Source organism: Leucopleurus acutus (assembly GCF_964270905.1).
Source record: "Leucopleurus acutus genome assembly, chromosome: 1".
Taxonomy (NCBI): domain Eukaryota; kingdom Metazoa; phylum Chordata; class Mammalia; order Artiodactyla; family Delphinidae; genus Leucopleurus; species Leucopleurus acutus.
In genome coordinates this window covers 137,775,941-137,793,529 of record NC_139142.1, presented here as the reverse complement: position 1 = coordinate 137,793,529, position 17,589 = coordinate 137,775,941, and the positions used below count along the sequence as shown (strand labels likewise).

The 17,589-nt window shown below is 40.4% G+C and overlaps 1 protein-coding gene across 1 annotated transcript in view; it reads right to left on the bottom strand.

Annotated features, from left to right (window-relative positions):
• The window catches only part of GLCE (glucuronic acid epimerase), a 123,388-nt gene extending 109,443 nt beyond the window's left edge, over window positions 1-13,945 (bottom strand). The window contains exon 1 of the mRNA XM_082838440.1: window positions 13,845-13,945. The gene's annotated coding sequence lies outside the window, so the exon portion shown is untranslated. The remainder of the gene's footprint in view (window positions 1-13,844) is intronic.
• Window positions 13,946-17,589: the final 3,644 nt, after the last annotated feature.

The window sequence follows — 17,589 nt, the reverse complement described above, 5'->3', positions numbered from 1 at the left end:
CATGTGTTTCACAGAATCACATATTTGAGTCAGGAAGAATATTAAAGATCATTCAATTACCCAATTTGAAAAGCATTACCATATACCACACTAAAGTCTTCTTTCTTCCAGGCTGAAAACCTCAAATATGTCAATTATCGTGCAAGCATCTGTTTCAAGACACTGCTTCATTCCAATTACTCTCCTCTGAACACACTGTCTATCAATGTCCTCCTTAAAATGTGGCAAACAGAACTGACAGCACTAAGCTAAATGCAAAGTAGAAAAGGAAAATCAACTGTGTTTTGGACAACATGCCTCAAAATAACACTGTTAAACGGGTGTTAGCCTTTAGGGCAGTTATAATAAACCATGGACTCACCAACTTCAGACAAATAAGAAGACACACCCAGGCACACACCTGCTTTGAAAAAAAACCACACCTACACCTACTGCTGTTAACCCTCCTAGTCTCCAACCCTGTATTTGGGCAGATTTTTTTAAAAAAATATTCAATTATAGGGCTTTGTTTGTCCCTATCAAATATTAACACACCAAAAATAAAATTATCATAGGGACTTCCCTGGTGGTGCAGTGGTTAAGAATTCACCTGCCAATGCAGGGGACACGGGTTCAAGCCCTGGTCCGGGAAGATCCCACATGCCACGGAGCAACTAAGCCCGTGCACCACAACTACTGAGCCTGCGCTCTAGAGCCCGCGAACCACAACTACTGAGCCTGCATGCTCCAACTACTGAAGCCCGTGTGCCTAGAGCCCGTGCTCGGCAACAAGAGAAGCCACTGCAATAAGAAACCTGCGCACAGCAACAAAGAGCAGCCCCCGCTCACTGCAACTAGAGAAAGCCCGCGCATAGCAACGAAGACCCAATGCAGCCAAAAATAAATAAATAAATAAAATAATTTTTTTAAGTGTAAAAATAAATAAATAAATAAAATTATTATAACAAATATTTTCTTAGATACAGTCCACCGTTCTAATTATTAAAAATAAAGTGGGCTGGGGAGGATCCTGATTCTGTCACATAACATACTAGCACTTCCTCACAATTCTGAGAATAACTTATGATAAACATCTTAACAGGACATGCGGGAAGATAGCATCTTGAGGCTCACCACTAAGAATGAACTGCAGTTTAATTTTAACATTAGCCCATTCATTAATCAATGACAAATCCACCTGCCTATGCAATTATCAACTACATTTCTGCATCTTTTCTAAAAAGACGTAATAAAAGGCTATCAAATGCTACCTGTATAACCTTTGGGGTCCCTTTCCTCATTTGTAAAACAGGACTAAATGAGGCAATCTATGTAAAGTGTTTAACCCAGTACCCAGCACAAAATTTAAAATCCAATAAATGTAGCTATAATTCTAGATATATTATGGCCAGAGCATCTCCTGATGTACCTACCAGTTTACATACCCTATAAGAAAAAAAGTGAGGCTAGTGTGGCATGACTTGTCCTCTGTGAACGCATGCTGGCTCCTAGTGATTAGTGTCTTCTTTTTGGGGTACCAAAAATATATGTGTTCAATAATCTGACAGTTTGTTCAGGAATAACACCAAGCTCACCATTTTATTATTATTATCTGCAACCTTTACTTCTTTTCCAAATTGTGTATCTGCAGCTAAAACACTGTTACACATAATACGTGTTCAAAAAAAAAAAGTTTGCTGAATTCCCCTTTAAAAAAATCAGGATTAATTTCTTAGTTTTGATAAATTTGCCATGGTTATATAAGATGTTAACATTAGGGGAAGCTGGGTGAAAGGCATATGGGAATTCTTTGTACTTTGCAATTCTCCTATAAACATATAACTATTTCAAAATTAAATGTTTTTTTTTAAAGTCAAGAGGATCTTTTCCCACCTCTGGTAAATTCTTTCTTAAAACTACTCATATATTACCAACCACTATTAGGTGCAAATTCTTTAGCAGGCTTTACAGCCCTATAATTAATCTGGAATAGGAGACATGAATTCCAGCAAATAGGAACTCTCATAATACCCCTAACATATCCTGGCCCACACAGAGTTAGTATTCAGTAAACAATAGTCATCCCCAAATTTTATCTTTGGAAACATGGGCTTAAAAAAAAAAAATCTATCCCCAAAGCAAATATCTTTTCCCTAAAGCATTAAAGCTCTGTAGAATCCAATTAAAACCTCTCTTATTGTTCAAATTACTTATTTAGCAGTGGCCTCCAAGTCAAGCTCAAAAAGACCTTTGATTGTATGAGACAAATTACTACTATATTATTAGCATGAAAATCTTTTAAAAATATGTTTTAAAATATTTTATATCATGGCTGATTGGTTTTTGAATTAGGTAAATAAGAGTTTAGGGAAATGATGAATTTCATTTATAATTATTCAAGCTCAAACTTTCACTGTTAAGCAACAAAGTCATGAAAATTCTGATACAACTGTACTTGCCAAAGAAATCCTAAAATATCTAAGAAGAAAGTATCTTGTTCCTAAATACCTCCAAATAGCTTTTGTACTTTAAAGAGTTTCTTTCAGGCATCAACTAATTTTCAAAAACTTGGCTTTCCTTTTTGGAATAGAACTACAGAATAGGTACTATAAACAGAAGTGCTATTGTCAAAGAATCGATCCAATAATAAAAAGAGCTAAGGCCACTTGTCTTATAGAAAATTACTGCCAAATGCTGCCAGACCCTGCTTTTCTTCCTTCTGGGCCAGTAGCCAGATACTAATCATTTTTAGACCCTTTCTAATTTTTAGTACACAGTTTAGTACACAATACCACATCTGAACTAGACAGTATTTTAATGAATGTTCTCCATAATTCGTCTTATGTTTTGGCACACACACATATGATTTACAATACCTTTGGAAGTACATATAAGAAACTGGTAACAGTAGTTGCCTCTAGGGCAACTGTTTGGGTCTTTGAATTTTGTAAGTTTTTTTAATAACTATTCAAGAAATTAATTTATCTATTAAAAGAAAAAACTAAAATAATAAAACATTAATTCCAGTTAAAACATTTTACCTTATAACATAATGCATGTGGTATTCTTTTAATATGTAACTTCAAAAAAAATTTTTGCAATGCTCTTCAGTTATAATCAAAGAAATACAAATTAAAGTCAGATCATTTTTGCTTATTAAATTAGAAAAGGGTTCTTTTTTAAATTTTTTAATTAATTTTTTTGGTTGTGCTGCACAGCATGCAGGATCTTAGTTCCCCGACCAAGGATCAAACCCGTACCCACTGCAGTGGAAGCGTGGAGGCTTAACCACTGGATAACCAGGGAATTCCCTAGAAAAGGTTTTTAAAACTAATACTGATATTGGCATGTAAAGTGGCATAAACTTTCTAGAAAGTAATGTGGCAATACCTAATTTTTTTAAGATCTTCTTGCCTTTTGACTCAACATTTTTATTCCTATCCTAAGAAAATAATCAAGTATGGAGAAATATTTATGCACAAAGACTTTCTTCAAGTGTTATCTGCAGAGGAAAAATATATTCAGTAATTGGGAATGGTTAAATCATTACACATCCGTTCAACAGAATATTATGCTGCTATTAAAAATTCGGTTTTGGGCTTCCCTGGTGGCGCAGTGGCTGAGAGTCTGCCTGCCGATGCAGGGGACACGGGTTCGTGCCCCGGTCCGGGAGGATCCCATGTGCCGCGGAGCAGCTGGGACCGTGAGCCATGGCTGCTGAGCCTGCGCGTCCGGAGCCTGTGCTCCGCAATGGGAGAGGCCACAACAGTGAGAGGCCCACGTACCGCAAAAATTAAAAAAATAAAAAATTCGGTTTTGAAACAATTTTGACAAAGTACGAAAGTCTTTATGATATAAATTCATGGTGGGAGAATAAACAGTATACAAATGAATAAATATATTCATGGAAGAAGGAAGAATGTGTACCATAATGTTAGCAATGCTTATATTTGAGCTGAGGCATTAGATCTTTGTCTTTAGTATTTCTCCACATATTTAAAATGAGTTCCTAGAACTTATAAAATAAGGGGGAAAAACAAGCTACACACACATTCCTAAGTTTATAATTTTGGAAGACTGATTGACATTTAAACAGCTGAAATAAATTAAAGCCTTCTAATTAATAACATTTACAAAAGCTGGTGACTAACTCAATTACTATGTATCATTAAGATCATTCCTACCATATAATAAGCACTACCAGCTAGCTCATTTTTTAATCAATACAATAAAAAAGAAGACTTTGAACTATCATATGGTACAACATGGACAAAAATTAAATCCCATCAAACAGGGTTAAAAATGTAATTATGAGTTAAATTGTAATAATACTTATTATATATATATAATAAGTAATAAGGTCCCTGGAAGAAAAAAAAGATTAAACTAACATATAACATCTAAATTAATAAACATAACCAAACTTTTCCTTTAAATGAACTGAATCTGCCACTGGGAAAAACAATAATTATTAATGAATGGGTAAACTATCATTGCTCAGACATTAATCTGTACAGTTTCAAATGTAGATGGAGTTTACCCCTAAAGATGATTTCCACCACTACTGCCCCCTCGAAAATCACAAATCTCACAAGGTCACTATTCTGCTTAGCACCCTTCAGTGGGTTACCGCTGCCTTAAATCCAAATTCTTTACATTAGTTGTAAGATCCTCCATGATATGGTCCTTGCTTTCACTCCCCACTCCTTCCTTCTCACTTGCTTCCTATGCTCTGGCCCAGTGGTTTGCAAAGTGTGATCCTTGAACCAGCGACATCTCTACCACCTGTGAACATGTTAGAACTCCAAACTCATGAGCCCCACTCCTACCGGGAGATTCATATTCACACTATAGCTTGAAAACCACTGCTCTAGCCCTCCTGAATTGTCTGCAGATACCCAAATCTGCCCTGCTCTCTCTCTGCAAAGACAGCTCCCCACCTACAGTGCTTTTACCCCATTCCCTAGCAGGCATCTCATCCACCTTGTTTCCTACTCATCTTTCAAGTCTTAGCTTAGAAATCACTTCAAAAGGGAACTGAAAACTTTTCCAGAATTAGAAAAATATTTCTCATGATTTCTTCTATTATTGTAGGGGTTCTCATTTGCATTCTTCACCAACTAAAGCCATTTCTAAAATTTCTTAAGACCATCAAAGAAAGCCTTTGCTTGACATATCCCAAAACATAACTTATGCATTGGTATAAATGATTTCAAACTGTACAGAATAGTAAAAAATATATATAACGTACAGTAGAACCAAACTGTCAAAAACAAATGACTTTTTTAAGTTGGGAAAATATAGAAAAATAGCCAACCAGTTCTGAAATTCACACCTTAAAATTAATTCATTTGAATTTCCTCTTTTCTGGACATATTTCTCCCATCTTCTGGAGAAGGGGCATCAACTAATAAAGAACATGATTTTTAAAAAGAGGCTAATCAAGAGGAAAGAGAAATGTGTACAGCCTGGATAAAGTTAAGTGCTACATGTTTTAAGTCAGATATAAGAACAAAAGCATGGACCAGAAGCTGTTCTCCAATATTTTTAATAAGTTTGAGATAATCTCACAGTACATGATGAGTTAATAATTTATCTTCAGTCATTTAATGATCATCTATCATGTGCTAAGGACCACATGGAATTAAGAATTATGTGTATGTATCTATATATCTATATCTATATAAAGATGAGGTTAACTTGTAGTTTTTTAGCCAAGAAATGAATCTTTATGCCCACAAAAAGACAGGTACAAAACTGTTCTTAGCAGCTTTGTTCCTAAGAGCTAAAACCTGGAAATGGCCCAAATGTCTATAAATAGTACAATAAAAATATATACTCACACAATGGAATACTATACAGCAATGAAAAAGAATGAACTTCTGCTAACTTAAAAATTGATTTGATTCCATTTATTGCATTGGCCAAAAAGTGCCTTCAGGTTTTAAGTAAAACTAAAAGACACATTTTTCATTTTCACCAAGAACTTTATAGAACAACCTATTCACCCTTTTGTTCCACTACCTTCTGCCATTTTTCAGGCAACTTCGTAATTCTATCTTCCCAAAACTTTTCAGCTTTTTGAGCAAAGAACTGTTCCAGGTGCCTTTTACAGTCTTCCAGGGAATTGAAATTTTTTCCATTAAGAGAATTTTGTAAAGATCTAAATAAATGGAAATCCGAAGGTGCAATGTCTGGTGAATATGGCGGATAAATGAGAACTTCCCAGCCAAGCTGTAACAGTTTTTGCCTGGTCATCAAAGAAACATGCAGTCTTCTATTATCCTGATGGAAGATTATGCCTTTTCTGTTGACTAATTCTGGATGCTTTTCATCGAGTGCTGCTTTCAGTTGGTCTAACTGGGAACAGTACTTGTTGGAATTAATTGTTTGGTTTTCCGGAAGGAGCTCAGAATAGAGGACTCCCTTCCAATCCCACCAAATATACAACATCACCTTCTTTGGATGAAAACCAGCCTTTGGTGTGGTTGGTGGTGGTTCATTTCACTTGCCTCACGATCTCTTCCATTCCACACTATTGTACAGTATCCACTTTTCACTGCCCATCACAATTTGTTTTAAAAACGGAACGTTTTCGTTAAGTAGAGAATCGTATGTGGAAATACAGTCAAGAAGGTTTTCTTTGCTTAACTTATGTGGAACCCAAACATCAAAGCGATGAACATACCAAGCTGGTGCAGTGATTTTCAACACTTGATTTGGATATTTTGAGTACTCGGCTATCTCCCGCGTGGGATAACGTTGACTGTTCTCAATTAATGTCTCGATTTGATTGCTATCAACTTCAACTGGTCTACCTGATAGTGGAGCATCGTCCAGTGAGAAAACTCCAGCACGAAACCACTTCTGACATGTTCGATCAGTCACAGCACCTTTTCCATACACTGCACAAATCTTTTGTGTTTCAGTTGTGTTTTTACCCTTCTTGAAATAATAAAGCATAATAGGCCGAAAATGTTGGCTTTTTTTTTTCTTCCATCTTCAATATTAAAATGGCTACACAAAAATTCACCAATCTTGATGTCTTTTTTTAAAGGCATGCTGATATACAGCTGTCCCATAAAATCTAACAAAATTGTTTCAAATGAAGTTAAAGACAGCTAAGTGCTACTAGAGCCATCTTACGGAAAAAAACTGAACGAACCTTTTGGCCAACCCAATGTATGAAGTTTAAGAAAAAGCAAAACTAATCTACTGTGATGGCTGTCAGAATAGTGGTTACCTTCGGGAAGTACTAACTAGCAGAGAGTAAGGAAGGATGCGGAGGTCCTAGAAGTGTTCTATTCTTGGTGTGGTTGGTGATTACATGCTTACATATGTAGAAATTCATTGAGCTGTTTATGATTTCTGCACTGTATACAATTTAAGTCCTAGAAAAAAATTTTTTTTTTAAATAGAAGAGAAAGTTCCTCGTCCTCCATGCCAGCCAGCAAGGAAGGAAGGAAGGAGAGAGGTTAGATCAAACAATCTTCACGTTTCTGTTTTAAAGTTCGATTGTCTTATTCATTTAACAAAAATGTGAGCACCTACTTTGTAAAAGGTAAAATGTGAGCACCTACTTTGTATCCCCTGGGTGCTGGGGATATAGCACTGAACAAAATGGGTAAAAATCCCTGCTTTCATGGATCTTACATTATAGTAGGGTTAGAAAGATAATAAAAGCAGTGTGTTGGACTGCAGAAAAGCACAAAAAAAGAAACAAAGCAGGGAAGAGGGATAGGAAGAGTATGTATGGGAGGGATGCTGTAATTTTAAACAAGGTATCAGTAAAGGCCTTTCAGAGGGGGTGATACTTTAATTCAGACCTGAAAGAAGGAAGGGAGCGAGACATAACAGATATCTGGAAGAACATGTTCCAGGCCTTCCAAAACAGCAAGGAGGCCACTGTGGCTAAAGGGAAGTGAACAAGGGTTAGATTAAAAAAAAATACACACACATACACACACACACACACGGCCAGATATTCTTTTCTCCAGTCTTTCCCTCCAACTCCTCGTTTAAAGACTAACTTAAATCAAACCTTTTCTACATAGAAACTTCTGCAGCCACTAGCCCAGTCCACATTTACCTTTATCTTCTGAGCTCCTGAAGCTGCATCACTCATGGCATCTTTATATACTGCCTTGCAATTAAATACTTACTGCCTCCCACTCCCAATAAACTGAGCCTCTTCAGGGCAGTGACTACATTTTATGCTTTTTTGTATCCCTGTTAGTTAGCCTACGGTTGGCATGTAAATGGTTACTGGTCAGAATGCTGCTAATAACTTTAGCAGGCAGAAGATTAGTAAACTGTGAATAGATTTTTAAAAAGAAAAAAGAGGAAGGAAAGAAACCAAGACTAGGGAGCTACGTGAGTGAAGAGGCACTGAGGCGTCTCCATGTGTCATGATCCAAAGTCTGGATTTTCTCTGAGCCATGTCCTTAAGACTCTGAGATCCTCAACATCACTTTTCTAAAAGCCACTCTAGGCTTTTTTCCTGGGGGGAACATCAGGCACCTGGTTTCCTTTCAAATAATGGTTTTACAACACCAATGGTCATAACTAGCTTAACAACAACAACAAATCTTAACCAACTACAAAGCTGTGTGATCTTGAGCAAGTCATTTAACTAATCTTGTGTATGTCAGTTCCCTCATATGGTAAATGTAGGAGTTGGATTAAGTGGTCTCTAAAGTCCAATCAATCTCAAATCCTCTACTTTAGCTTTTTTTGAAAAAGCTGAATAGATAAACCTCACAACCTACTTCTTCAATTTATAAAATGAATAAAATATCTATTAATAATTTTAAATACACTGAATAAGAATTCATATTCAGAAAGCAGTGTAGTATTTTGAAAAAGCATACAATCTGGAGTAAGACAGACCTGGATCTACATAGCCTGCTTCTTAGTAGATAATAACCCTGAGAAAGTTACTAAATTTGCAGGATTTGTTTTGAGAATTAAAGGTAATGTATGTAAAGCAACTATTAAGCCACTATAAAATCCCATACACACTGGCAACAATCATTTCCCATACAGAAAGCAGCCAAGGTAAAATATCTACTAAATCACTGATGTCTAAGATCTGAAATACTCAAACTAGTTCATAACTCTGCTAACAACTTTAGATACAGGGATTAGTGGTTGCCTCAAAATTCTGCATGACTTTTCTGCAAGTTTATCAGAGTAACCCCTAACTCCTACAGTGCTGACAGTCTCTTTTCTTAAACATGAGGATAAGAACTACAGATCTAATGTCAGTTTGCGGTCATAGGGGCAGAGAATAAGATAATGTAGAAAGCCCAACGTTTTAGAAAAATAGGACAAGACTGAGATTTGGGCTTAACTCAGACATTATGAAGATATTAATCTTGGCACTGAGAGTTCAAATCTGTAATGAGAGCCAACTGTGTAAACTAAGCAATAGATAACTCAATAAGTAATAAGACAAATATACATTGGCTTTTGAGTCCAGGAAGAGAGAGACATACATAATTACAGCATACTAATGAACATAAGAGAATGAAAGAACAAGATACAGAGAGTGAATACCTAGTGGGGCTGGAAGAGTGAGGACCAGAGCACACAGAAGACTCAAAAAGCAGACAGCGCTTAAGTTGTATCTTGAAAAATCACTAGACTCTGTCAGTAAGACAGGAGAAGGAAAGGCATTCTAAGCAGCAGGGAGAATATATAAGAAGGCTCTGAGTCAGGAAAAAGTATGGCTCTTTCAGTAAACTGATGTTATTAGTACAGTTGGAGCTTGAGATGTATGGTGGGAGAAATGCAGGAGATGAGCCCGATGATGAAGGGCCTTGTAACCATAGAACTAAATACTGTAGGTAAGGGAGAAGTATGGGTTTTAAGAAAAAAGCACTGAACATATTTGCATTTCAGAAAAATCACATTGGCAGCGGTGTAAAGGATACATTAAACGGGGTCAACCACTAGAGACCTCATTCTACACACAGAGTTCAATAAGGACATTACATTATCATATAGATACTCTATTACAGAACCAGGGGTCAGAAGCAAAAATAATAATGCTTTAACAGATAAAGCTAAATTACCAAAAGGAAATCATTTACCTTCATGAATGTATATTCTTGAATTAAATATTTCCTATATATCTTAATATAGAAGAGGCTCTAAAATTAGGTATGATATATAAAAATTACATGGAACTAGTTGTACCCTGAGAACTAGCTACTCTTGTGGCATCTATCCCTTTTTGTAAATATAATACTGTAGATCCGCAACATAAAAACCTATGTAATAAAAACCTTGGAATTGGAATTTATATTGATTACTGACAGGGACTTCTCTTTCTTTAATTTTATATATACGGAAACTGAGGCCCTGAGAAACTAAGGAATCATCCAGGGTCAGATGGTTAGCAGCACAGTTCAGACTGGAATTCATGTCTTATGATTTCCTTTCTAGAAACTGGCTTAGTACGTCATATTTATAATTTCAGAATCTTGAATGATAATCCAAAAGACACTGGTATTGTCATTTTCAGCAGTGTAATAATGAACTATAAAACTATTTTTGTTTCATATGCCTCACAAGAAAAACATCTATTAAGTGTCCATATGTCTGACAAAAAGAAATCCCATCCTGAAATCTGTGCCACAATAAAAACACCTCCTGCCCCGCCACAAAAACACAACCTATTCTTCTCTAGGGAGTCTAAACACTTCCTTTTTCAAACTCGGGAAACAAATTTGAAATAAGAAAGGCCTAAGATTAATTTATCTTTGTATAATTAAAGATCCAACACCTTTACCATGTTTTAAGATTTAACTTGAGCCTCAGTCTTTTACTTATTCTGTTGTGCTCCCCTCCCCACCCCATTCCTATAATTTTACATACTTGAAATACATTTTTCCTTCACTAGTACGCATAGTAGAAGTGGCAACACTGACAAAATGCCTTATAAATACAGTACGTTTCACAAATTTGCATAGTGACCAAAATTTTAATTTTTAGACTTCTCTAATCTACCCTTAAGTCATGTCTGCTCACTGAAATAAATTCAAATAGTATAAAAGCATATATTAATAACTCTCTTCCACGCCTTTGCAACTCTCTCCTGAAGAATCCCCCGAACACTTAAGTCTGATGTTTATCCTTACAGACTTTTTTTATTTTTTTGGCGGTACGCGGGCCTCTCACTGTTGTGGCGTCTCCCGCTGCGGAGCACAGGCTCCGGACGCGCAGGCTCAGCGGCCATGGCTCACGGGCCCAGCCGCTCCGTGGCATGTGGGATCTTCCCGGAACGGGGCACGAACCCACGTCCCCTGCATTGGCAGGCGGACTCTCAACCACTGCGCCACCAGGGAAGTCCCCTTACAGACTTTTTTTATGCTTATATAACAGAACGTGCTAATCCTCACAGTCAAAATATATTTAACACTCAAACTCTACTGATCATAATTTAATCTCTATTAATTCAGAAGGTAGATCGTTATCTTGCCTGGTTTCTGGTTAACATGACAGACATCAATTATATTATCATTCAGAGGTTATTTTTTTTTAAGTGAGCAAAACCGCAACTATCCTGTTTATTTCTTCCTTATCAGCATCTCAATTATTTTATGTATTTATTTTATTTATTTGTTGTCTTTCTCTCTCTTGATATAGGTTTCATGAGAGCTGGAATCATTGTGCCTCCATGCTGTGACACTTAGCAGACAATCAAATATTTTTTGACTGATCAGTATGTTTACTTAGAAATTATGAAAGTTGCTTTTTAAAAAGTTACTGACACCTGCTTAATTTTTCATTGGCTTTCAAAAATAATGAGGAAAAAAAGATCTGCTTAGAGTTTTTTTGGCTGTGGTTCCAATCAAATAGCTGCTCAACTGATCAGTTTTGATAGTCAAAACTATCTTATAAAATTCAATCAGGCATTTTGGTTCGATCAGGAATTTGTAACCAAAACAAAAACCAAAAACCAAAAACCAAAACAAAAACTTTCAGAGAGTTATGCATTGCTATGCAGAACTCCCTTGTTTTTTTAAAATGATTACAAAAGTCAAGTATTAAGTAGATTATCACTAATGTTTCTGGTTCTAAGATCAAAAGAAATGTCATTAAAAAAAAAACTGTCACTAAGAAAAAGAGTGAGGCAGGCGAAGTTCTCTGCTTTGGCATACTCAAATTTGTCTGTTTATCCCAAATTACAGAATTACTGTGAGTACAGTTTCCACTGCCTGCCACAGACAGACTTCACTTACGGGCCTCTATGATAAAGGAGCTATCTAACCAGAAGAACTGTCAAGCAAAGGAACAGACTGTCTGACTTAAACATAAAAAAAAAAAAAAAAAAAACCCACATACACATATACACAGGTCATTTTATTTGAATTCCACCTAAGTCTGGGCTAGTTACCAAGGACTCTGCATAGGAGTCAAGACTAACTGTACCTTCACAATAAAACTGTTAAGCAGGATTCTCTAGAAGAGCTGTTAGCCATGCTTACAAGTCTCAAATGACGCTTCTGCAGAGCTCTAGCTTTGGAACTTCGAATTCCAATGCGTTATTTGGAAGCTGAACTTGAAGTTCCCCCTCTCCACAAATGCTTTTCAAAGGACAGGGAGAAGCCAGAACACACTTCCCAGCACTGCCTGACTGCCTAACACTCGAGCAAGACTTCAGGACAGACCTAATAATGCAGGATCAGCAAAGCAGACCACCTAGGAAAGGAAGCCAAAACTTCACAGCCTTCCCTATCCTCAGCGGCTTCCACGCTGACCCGGAGGACACTCGCCCCCTTAAGAATCTACAGTCTACATGCCCACTTTAAGGTGTTGCCTGCCACTCTCCCGCTCCCAGAGCAGGGAGACCAGCACGCCTCCACAGGGATCCCGGGACAGAGAGAAGGAAACTGCAGAACAAACCCACTATTTCTCCAACTAGGCAACAACACGGATCAATCCTTCAACTAAGCACTGAGTAAATCTCACCTAGAAAGAGATTTGTTCCAGGATGCTGACCAGCCACAGACTGTGTACTAGGCTCGCTCGGGATGTCACCAGAGTCCCCTTCCCGCCCCGAGCCGACCCAGCTCCTGCAGAGCCGCGCCCTCCCTTCGAGATCTCCCGGGGACCCGCTAACTCGCCCAGTCTCCCCCGAAAAGACTGGAGGCCGTGCCAAGTTACCGCCCCCCTCTGGGCAAAGCAGAAACCCCAATAAAGACGCTGGTCTCCGCTGTAAACCCTTCCGTCCCCAGCAGCCCACCAAGGCGGTCCCGGCCCCTGCAGGACGCAGATACATCGCCCTCTCGCCCGGAGACCCCGATAAACAGACGGAACCCCAATACACTGCTTCTTTATCCCAGGAATGGGAAACGAGACGCCCACTCTCGCTCAAAGGACCCCCAAAACCTCATGGATCTGCCCCTTCAGAGACCTAGGACCTTCCTAAACTGAATCCTCTGCCCCCAAAGAGCCTGAGATCGCGATAAAAGGACCCCTTGTCCCGGAACCGCGCTATACCACCTCAAGGAACCGAAGGGTCCTGATAAATCTCCTTCGACCCCGAAGACCCGGGACCCAATTTGCTGCCAGCCACCACCACCCCAAGCCGGAAAAAAACCCGGACCCCCATGAAACCGCCTCCTCACCCCGAGGAGCCCTGGCACCCGCTACACCGCCCTTGGGCGCCCGCACCCGGATCCCACCCCACTGCCTCCTCGACCCCCGCACTCACGAACCCCTCCAAGCCTCGCGCCCACCAGGCAGCGCCGCGCTGCCCGCGGAGCCGCCCCCGTCGGGAGCCCCCCTGCCCCGGCTGCTCCGTGTCCCCGCTCCCCGACCGCTCCTCAGCGAAGACGAGCTCCGGGCTTCCTCACCTGGGTAGCGTCGGAGGGCAAGAGGACCAGGGAGCCCTCAGGAAGAGAAGGAGGCGGCAGAGAAGGGGCTGCCCAGGCCTGCGTCTGCCGCAGCTCCAACCCCTCCGCGAGGAAGCGCTTGTGTGAGGAGAGCCCTCCCGCTCCGCGCGCAGCCGGGAGACGGAGCCACAGCCGTGCCCACCGCTCTTCCCGCGAGATCCCAGCCACAGCGAGGGGCGGGGCCCCGGCGAGGGGCGGCAGCAGAGGATCGAGTGACAACCCCGAGAGCCTGTCTGCGGCGGGGCAGGAGGCGGGACTTGGAGCCTAATACTACCAATCGTAAAATAGGAAAGGTGATTCGTCTACCGTTTCTCTTCTCCCTAGCCCCTCATCAATAAACTAGGCAAAAGGAGCAGTGACCTTAAGTAGTCACGGGCAGAGAGACGGTATCTTGGATGGAGAGGTTTGGCTCGTGTCTGGTCCTAGTCAGCCTCCGTAGATATACCTGGTTAGGGAAGAAGGTGGTTTTCACACCGCCGTGGACTGGGGCGCTGTTACCCTCGGTTACCGCGCGGCCTGAAGTGCTCAAGAGGTTCGCCTCTTCCTGGTTGAAGGCGCACCCTCCTCGGGTTACCCAGGTCTAAACCTGTTTTCCCCCCATCGGGGCCTCTCCTCCCTCTCCACCTCAAACAGGGCGCCATTGTTGAGATGCCAGTGTTTTCCCAACCCCTACTAGGGACGTCTGGTCTGACAAAGGACACCCTTCTGATTCGTGTTTATTTCTACTGAGAGCCTTCTAGAAGAGTAAAAAGTAAACCTCAGTCACCATTATAACAAATTCCGAAATTAAATGAAAAGTTGTATCTCTGTGGACCCCAGTGTCTGGCACACGCAGGGCACTGAATAAATGTAAAAGGAATGACTGAAGAATGTGATATTTAAATACAGTCCTCTCTCAGTATCCTGGGGTATTGGTTCCAGGACCCCTGCAGATACTAAAATAGTGGATACTCAATTCCCTCATGTAAAATGGCTGTAGTATTTGCATATAACCTACCTCCCATATCCTTTAAATCATCTCTGGATTATTTATAATACCTAATACAATGTAAATACTATGTAAATAGTTGCCGGTGCAACTTTTTAGAACTTTCTGGAATTTTTTTTCCTGAATACCATGATTGGTTGAATCCACAGATATGGTGGCCAACTATGTATGAAATCTGAACCCACTCCAGAAAATTTGGGCTTTCCTAGCCTTTCCTCTACAATGACAGCCAACCTTTTTCACCCTTAAGCCCAGTCTCTTCATTATTATGCCTATCCTATAGCCTTCATTCGTTCCCTGTCCCACAGCAAGAAGTGTCCTTTCTCCTCATCAAGGTTAGTCCCTGTACCTGTGCACTGGATCACAGCCATTCCCAGATTTTGATGAATCAACTGTTCTTTCCTTGTTACCAATTTTCCCCTCTAATCTAGCTCTTTTCTCCCACAAACACAGTCTCCTCCATGCTTTGAACAGAACAAAACAACTAACCTCCTCCACCCTTTCAAACTACTCTACCACCTTTCTTCTCAGACTCAGTGCTTAAGGGACATGAAACTGTATTTGCTGTCTTTACTTTCTCATCTCTTGTTTTCCCCACTGCAATGCTGCTTACACCCACACAATGGGCTGATCTCTCAGTGATCACAAAAGACCTCTTTCCTCTTTCTATTTTGGGGGATCTTTCCCAATGACCATATTGCAGCCTTTTGACAATGCCAGCCATCTCCTCCTTTGGTACCTGCCTAACTGCTTTCTCCAGATTCTCTAGCTACTCTTCTGATTTTTTTTTTTAATCCTCTTTCCTCATTCAAAAACTATTGCATATTGGCATCTCCTTATCTTATAGCCATGCCTTGTGCGTAATAAGAAAAATGGTTTCCACACATGGTTCCACACTTTGAGTGTCAATAGGTGGCTCAGACAAAAGCTGTTGGAAGAATCCAGAGGGAGGAGACACGACTATGAGGCTGGGTCTTAAAACAGTAGTTGGCCCATACAAATGCAGAGCAGACACAGATGCTTTTCAGAGAAAAAAAATTGAGTGAACCTGAGCACAGAGGAAAGGATGTAGGCCGAGCCTGGCTATCGGTGCACCAGATTGGTCTACAGAGGATTCCTGCAGAAGAGCAGTAAAAGGTAAGTTTAGGGAAGAACCAATAGTAAAAGGCCTTAAAAACCAGGCCAAGTTGATTCAACTTGATTCTGTATCAAATGGGAAGCCAGAGCAACCCTAGCATTTGTAGGGCCCACAAAAGGCTACACATGGAGTTCCACATATCAAATGTCTAAATATTATGTAAAAATTATAAAACAAGCTAACAAACTGTGAAGTTAAAAAATATATCCTTTTGCTTTGACAAATTTTCCTAACAACTTGGAAGGCCAGGTTCGAGCTTAGGGTTCTGGGACTTTTCAGAGTTCCCTGCTTGGAACAGAGAGAGCTGGCCCACACACAGAGCAGTCTTCCCCCCTTTTCTTCCCACACCCAGTTCACCCCCCACTCCATGGGTACCCCAGCCCACAAATCCAAGCTCCATTCCCACTTTTTCCTCTACAAAACTATAATTTCTTAGCCACTCCACAAGTCCGGGAGTTTATGTTTCAGGCTCTAGGGGGGAAGACCACAAAGGCCCTGAGAGTGGGCTCAGGGTCATTGGGGTAAAGAATTTTGGCTTCCAATACCTGGAGCGAGATCTGAAGGGGTGAAGTCAGCTTCAGGTGGGCATATTCCTTTGGTTTGATGGATTCCCATCCCACGTAGGAGTGCAGCTGGAGAAGGGCCAGAGCAGAGCCCCTTAAATGTAGGCCCCTCTCACGTGCATCTAGGGTGGTAGCAGGTAGCAGCAGAGCCCCTGAATGTCTTTAGTAGGGTAATGACATATATAGTAGATCTATAGCTTGAAATATAAATCTGTGTATTTTCTGTTTCCCACCTCCTCTCCTCTTGCACTGGTATCTTAATGGCAGGAATGTACTGGAAAGAAAACTCTATTCTTGACTCCACTCTCTCCTTATGTGGCAACTCCTCTCCTATGCCTGGTTTCACAAATTATACTATTCTATGACTCCCTTATTAATCAGTGTATTAGAAACCTGGGTGTCTCTAAATGTGAGAAAACAGAAAAGCTATGAAGCACTCTTAGCCTGGCCTGGAGCTTGGAACACTCACATTTGACTTCTAAATTAAAATGCTTTGGAAATAGAAGCTCCTGAAGAGGCCCAATGTGAAGAGTACACAGGCAGGAAGAGTACCAAACAGGCAGTAAGCCACCACAGACGGGGGCACCCCTCTCACCATCTGTCTTTATGTCACGACGCTTCACTCTGTGGCCTGACAGTCATGCTCTGTCCTCACAACCTCTCCATCTGGTACCAAGTACACCCTTCAGCACACTGTATGTTAAGAGCTGCTAAGGAGCCAGAACTACCAAGGTTTCTGTTTTCAGGATCCAAGCCTAGAATTCTGCCCGTGGATCCTGTACATCTCTCAGTGGTGCTGCAGATGATTTCAGCAGGAGGCTCTGATGCTTCCTTAATCCCAGGACCGACATCTACTCATAGCCACACTCTCACTCACCATCTGTGGCTGGCCTTCACCAATCAGCAGCAGAACAGAACTAGCTAACTTCTTATTCAGGCCTTACCATCTGCTGCCTGTGTCTAAACTGTTAGTCCAGGTAAGTACAATCCAACGCTTCTATCCCTGTTCCTTTCTAG